The sequence below is a fragment of the Saimiri boliviensis genome, chromosome 14 (genome assembly GCF_048565385.1).
Source record: "Saimiri boliviensis isolate mSaiBol1 chromosome 14, mSaiBol1.pri, whole genome shotgun sequence".
Taxonomy (NCBI): Eukaryota; Metazoa; Chordata; class Mammalia; order Primates; family Cebidae; genus Saimiri; species Saimiri boliviensis.
Window position 1 is genome coordinate 6668551 of NC_133462.1, and position 6155 is coordinate 6674705.

Consider the following 6155-nt stretch of genomic DNA (forward strand, 5'->3'; position numbering starts at 1 on the left):
TCCCCAGGGTGGACTCTGACCAGCAGGGGTGGGGCCTAGGGAGGACCTTATCTTTATGGCCTATGGTGCCTATGGCTGCCAATCTCCCGGCCCTCGGATCCGCCTTTCCTCCCCAGGGTGGACTCTGACCAGCAGGGGTGGGGCCTAGGGAGGACCTTATCTTTATGGCCTATGGTGCCTTGAGTTCATTATTTGTTTACTTATTTTTTTATTGCATTTTAGGTTTTGGGGTACATGTGAAGAACATGCAAGATTGTTGCATGGGTACACATGTGGCAGTGTGATTTGCTACCTTCCTCCCCTTCACCTATATCTGGCATTTCTCCCCCTGCTCTCTCTCCCCAACTCCCCACCCCTTGCTATCCCTCCCCTATTTCCCCCAAACAGACCCCAGTGTATAGTGCTCCCCTCCCCGTGTCCATGTGTTCTCATTGTTCAACACCTGCCTATGAGTGAGAACATTTGGTGTTTGATTTTCTGCTCTTGTGTCAGTTTGCTGAGAATGATGGTTTCCAGGTTCATCCATGTCCCTACAAAGGACACGAACTCATCGTTTTTGATGGCTGCATAATATTCCATGGTGTATATGTACCATATTTTCCCTGTCCAGTCTATCATCGATGGGCATTTGGGTTGGTTCCAGGTCTTTGCTATTGTAAACAGTGCTGCAATGAACATTCGTGTGCACGTGTCCTTATAGTAGAACGATTTATAATCCTTTGGATATATACCCAGTAATGGGATTGCTGGGTCAAATGGGATTTCTATTTTTAGGTCATTGAGGAATTGCCACACTGCCTTCCACAATGGTTGAACTACTTTACACTCCCACCAACAGTGTAAGAGTGTTCCTATTTCTCCACATCCTCTCCAGCATCTGTTGTCTCCAGATTTTTTAATGATCGCCATTCTAACAGGCGTGAGATGGTATCTCAATGTAGTTTTGATTTGCATTTCTCTAATGACCAGTGATGAGCATTATCTCATGTTTGTTGGCCTCATGTATGTCTTCTTTTGTAAAGTGTCTGTTCATACCCTTTGCCCACTTTTGAATGGGCTTGTTTGTTTTTTTTCTTGTAGATCTGTTTTAGTTCTTTGTAAATTCTGGATATCAGCCCCTTGTCAGATGGGTAGACAAAAATTGTTTCCCATTCTGTCGGTTGCCAATTCACTCTAATCACCGTTTCTTTTGCTGTGCAGAAGCTGTGGAGTTTGATTAGGTCCCATTTGTCTATTTTGGCTTTTGTTCCCAATGCTTTTGGTGTTTTGGTCATGAAGTCCTTGCCTACACCTATGTCCTAAATGGTTTTGCCTAGATTTTCTTCTAGGGTTTTTACGGTGTTAGGTCTTATGTTAAGTCTTTAATCCATCTGGAGTTAATTTTAGTGTAAGGTATCAGGAAGGGGTCCAGTTTCTGTTTTCTGCTCATGGCTAGCCAGTTTTCCCAACACCGTTTATTAAACAGGGAATCCTTTCCCCATTGCTTGTTTTTTTCAGGTTTGTCAAAGATTGGATGGTTGTAGATATGTTGTGTTGCCTCCGAGGCCTCTGTTCTGTTCCATTGGTCTCTATCTCTGTTTTGGTACCAGTACCATGCTGTTTTGATTCCTGTAGCCTTGTAGTATAGTTTGAAGTCCAGTAGTGTGATGCCTCCTGCTTTGTTCTTTTTGCTTAGGATTGACTTGGCTATGCGGGCTCTCTTTTGGTTCTATATGAAGTTTAAGGTGGGTTTTTCCAGTTCTGTGAAGAGGGTCATTGGTAGCTTGATGGGAATAGCATTGAATCTGTAAATTACTTTGGGCAGTATGGCCATTTTCACGATATTGATTCTTCCTAACCATGAACATGGAATGTTTCTCCATCTGTTTGTATCCTCTCTTACTTCTTTGAGCAGTGGCTTGTAGTTCTCCTTGAAGAGGTTCTTTACGTTCCTTGTTAGTTGTATTCCTAGGTATTTTAGTCTCTTTGTAGCAATTGTGAATGGCAGTTCGTTCTTGATTTGGCTCTCTTTAAGTCTGTTATTGATGTATAGGAATGCTTGTGATTTTTGCACATTGATTTTGTATAGTGAGACTTTGCTGAAGTTGCTTATCAGTTTCAGGAGATTTTGGGCTGAGACGATGGGGTCTTTTAGATATACAATCATGTCGTCTGCAAATAGAGACAATTTGACTTCCTCCTTTCCTATTTGAATACGCTTTATTTCTTCTTCTTGCCTGATTGCTCTGGCTAGAACTTCCAATACTATATTGAATAGGAGTGGTGAGAGAGGGCATCCTTGTCTAGTGCCAGATTTCAAAGGGAATGCTTCTAGTTTTTGTCCATTCAGTATGATATTGGCTGTTTGTTTGTCGTAAATAGCTTTTATTATTTTGAAATACGTTCCGTCAATACCTAGTTTATTGAGGTTTTTAGCATAAAGGGCTGTTGAATATTGTCAAAGGCCTTCTCTGCATCAATTGAGATAATCATGTGGTTTTTGTCTTTGGTTCTGTTTATGTGGTGAATTACGTATATAGACTTGCGTATATTGAACCAGCCTTGCATCCCTGGGATGAAGCCTACTTGATCATGCTGGATAAGCTTTTTGATGTGCTTTTGCAATCGGCTTGCCAGTATTTTATTGAAGATTTTTGCATCTATATTCATCATGGATATTAGCCTGAAGTTTTCTTTTCTTGTTGAGTCTCTGTCGGGTTTTGGTATCAGGATGATGTTTGTCTCATAAAATGATTTGGGAAGGATTCCCTCTTTTTGGATTATTTGGAATAGTTTCAGAAGGAATGGTACCAGCTCCTCTTTGTATGTCTGGTAGAATTCGGCTGTGAACCCATCTGGACCTGGGCTTTTTTTGGGTGGAAGGCTCTTAATTGCTGCCTCAACTTCAGACCTTGTTATGTTTTCTATGTGTCTTTTCAGTTTGGGTATGTCATAGCTGGCATACGCATGCACATACGAATCGCTTTTATTGTAGCAGAATTATATCATTAAATTTTTGTTTTTCTCAGGGCTTTTCAAATGTTAAACCCAAGTTCAGTCAGAGTAAGGTGAATATGCACCTCTGGGTGTCTACTGGTTTATAAAATATCTCTGAAGTTTCTTTTGTACCCTGAAAACCCATATGAATATTTGCAGCCTACAGCCAAACATACATATTAGTTTTAATAGGAAAATAATGCACTCATTACCACTGATGTTAGTTAATTGACCTGCCTCAGTATTCAAGTATAAACGGTGCCTCTGAAATATATACAAAGTGAGTCTCTGGCTTTAGCTCCTCTGAAACATTCCCCACATTCTGCCTCAGGTCCTGGACTCCTGTGGGAGAAGCACAGCTTTGCACCATCACTGTTAATTATTCATGACTGCATAGTATTCCACTGGATTGGATATGGGTTGAGTTATTCAACCAGTCCTCTGTATGCAATCATTTAGGTTCTTTCAATTTTTTTTTTTTTTTTTGAGACAGAGTCTCACTCTGTCCTCCAGGCTGGAGGGCAGTGGTGTGATCTAGGCTCACTGTAACCTCCGCCCCCTGAGTTCAAGTGATTCTCATGCCTCAGCCTCCAGAGTAGCAGGGATTACAAGTGTGTGCCACCACATTGGGCTAATTTTTTTATTTTTATTTTTAGTAGAGACGGGGGATTTTGCCATGTTGACCAGGCTGGTCTTCAACTCCTGAGCTCAAGCGATCCATTTGCTTCGGCATCCCAGAGTGTTGGGATTACAGGCATGAGCCACTGGGCCAGGCCAGGTTCTTTCAATTAAAAATACAATTATTAGCCAAGTACGGTGGCTCAAGCCTGTAATCCCAGCACTTTGGGAGGCTGAGGCAGGCAGATCATGAGGTCAAGAGATCGAGACCATCCTGGCCAACATAGTGAAACCCTGTCTCTACGAAAAATACAAAAATCAGCTGGGCATAGTGGTGTGTGCCTGTAGTCCCAGCTATTTGGGTGGCTGAAGCAGGAGAATCTCCTGAACCTGGGAGGTGGATGTTGCAGTGAGTCGAGATCACGCCACTGCACTCCAGCCTGGTGACAGAGTGAGGCTCTGTCTAAACAAAACAAACAAACAAACAAAAACAAAAAACAAAAACAAAAAAAACAATATTTTAGAGCAGTTTTAGGCTTACACCAAAATTGAGCAGAAGGAACAGAGGTTTTTCATAAATCACCTACCCTCCCACGTGCACAGCCACCTCCGTTATCAACATCCCCACTTCCAGAGTGGTACATTCATTGCATTTGATGAGCCCACATTGATACAATATTAGCACCCAAGGCCCAGAGTTTAAATGAGTGTTCACTTTTTAAAAACACAACAGCATGAACAGCTTTTGCCTAGTCCCATTTGTAGATCCGTAATGGATCCTAGAGGTGAACCTGCATAGAAGGGAACTGAACCCTAAAATAGAGGTCTGGCCCTTACTCTCAGCTACTGGGAGGGAACTCTAAGCCCCTGAATGTCTCACCTGATAGGAGTGTCTTTCTTATCTGAGAACGTTGGACCTCATCAAATAGTCTAATATGGCTGATGGTAGGGGGTTTGGGTCATTGTTATCAGCTCTATCTCTAGAGCAGCTGAAGCTAACGTCAGCCATATGAACAGCCATCCCTGTCTACATGGCAAAGTCACAATAAAAACCCTGGACATAAAGGCTTAGGTGAGTGTCCCTGGCTGGCGATGCTCTATGCATGTTGCCACATGTCATGTCAAGAGGAGTTACTGCTGTCTGCAATTCTACTGGGAGGGGATAATTGGAAACTCCCCATTTGGAATTCCCTGGACTCTGCCCCATGCTCTTCTCTTGGCTGACTTTAATCGGTTTCCTTTTGCTCTAATGAGATATGACATGAGAATAACAGCTTTCAGTGAGTTCTGTGAGTCCTGCTAGTGAACCGTCAAAACTGAAGGTGGTTGGGGACCCCTGAACGTGCAGCTGAAGTTAGAAATGAGGGTGATCTTGTGCACAGCTCCCTAGTTACTGAGAACTGCTGGGTCAAAAGCTGCGCAGGCTGTTTGCAGAGAGTGTGGTTAAGAGGGGAGATTCCTGGTCACACTGCCTGGTTTGAATCTAATGCTGCCACTTACCTGCCGTGTCATCTCAGCTAAGTTGCCTCCCTCCCCTAAGCTTCACTTTCTACACCTGAAAAATGGGGATATTACCTTAGACAATTCACACAGAAACAGAAAACCAGTACCACATGTTCTCACTTATAAGTGGCATTTAAATGATGAGAATACATGGACACATACAGGGGAACATCAGACACTGGGGCCTACTTGAGAGTGGAGAGCGAGAGGAGGGAGAGGAGCAGAAAAGATAACTATTGGGTACTAGGCTTGGTACCTGGGTGATAACTATTGGGTACTAGGCTTGGTACCTGGGTGATAACTATTGGGTACTAGGCTTGGTACCTGGGTGATAACTATTGGGTACTAGGCTTGGTACCTGGGTGATGAACAAATCTGTACAACAAACCTCCATAACATGAGTTTACCTGTATAACAAATGAATGAACAAATGAACGAACGAATGAATGAATGGGTGAATGGCTACCACCCACACTGCACCTGGGGTTCTTCTTCCTTTCGCTGTCCCAGATACTCCCACAGACCCTCCAGGATCCTACATCCTGCAGGACTGACTTCCTCATGATTCTAGATGAGGCTGTGACTCTCTGGGGCCAGACCAGGAGTGACCAGTTCCGAGGTATACACAGTGGTACACAAAAAAGCACCTCAGGGTAGGAGGACCTTAGCCCCTCATGGGTGTCCCATGCCTCAGATGTCCCGAGAGGTCCTAGTCCAGGCTCCGGTGTCCGAGGGAGGCTGTGAGAGGACAGGAAGTACGTGGTCTCTGCTCCTTATGTGCTTCCCTCTGGGCAGGTCTCTGAGGTCTCCCTCTTCTCCGTGCAGAGGTGGATGAGCTCTGACCACGTGTAGGTCTGAGGTTTTTCTTCTATGAACTGCCAAGTCCTCCTGCTTCTCCTCAGCCTCCAGTAGACCCTCAAACCTTCCCCTCTGCTCCCTTCCTCTTCCCTCACTATACAGGGAGCCCAGGATCTCTCTGCCTAAGAGCCACTGCCGCCTCCGTGGGTAGGTGAATGGGCCACGGGGAGAGGGACTCTGGGGCTGGACTGAACTGACCC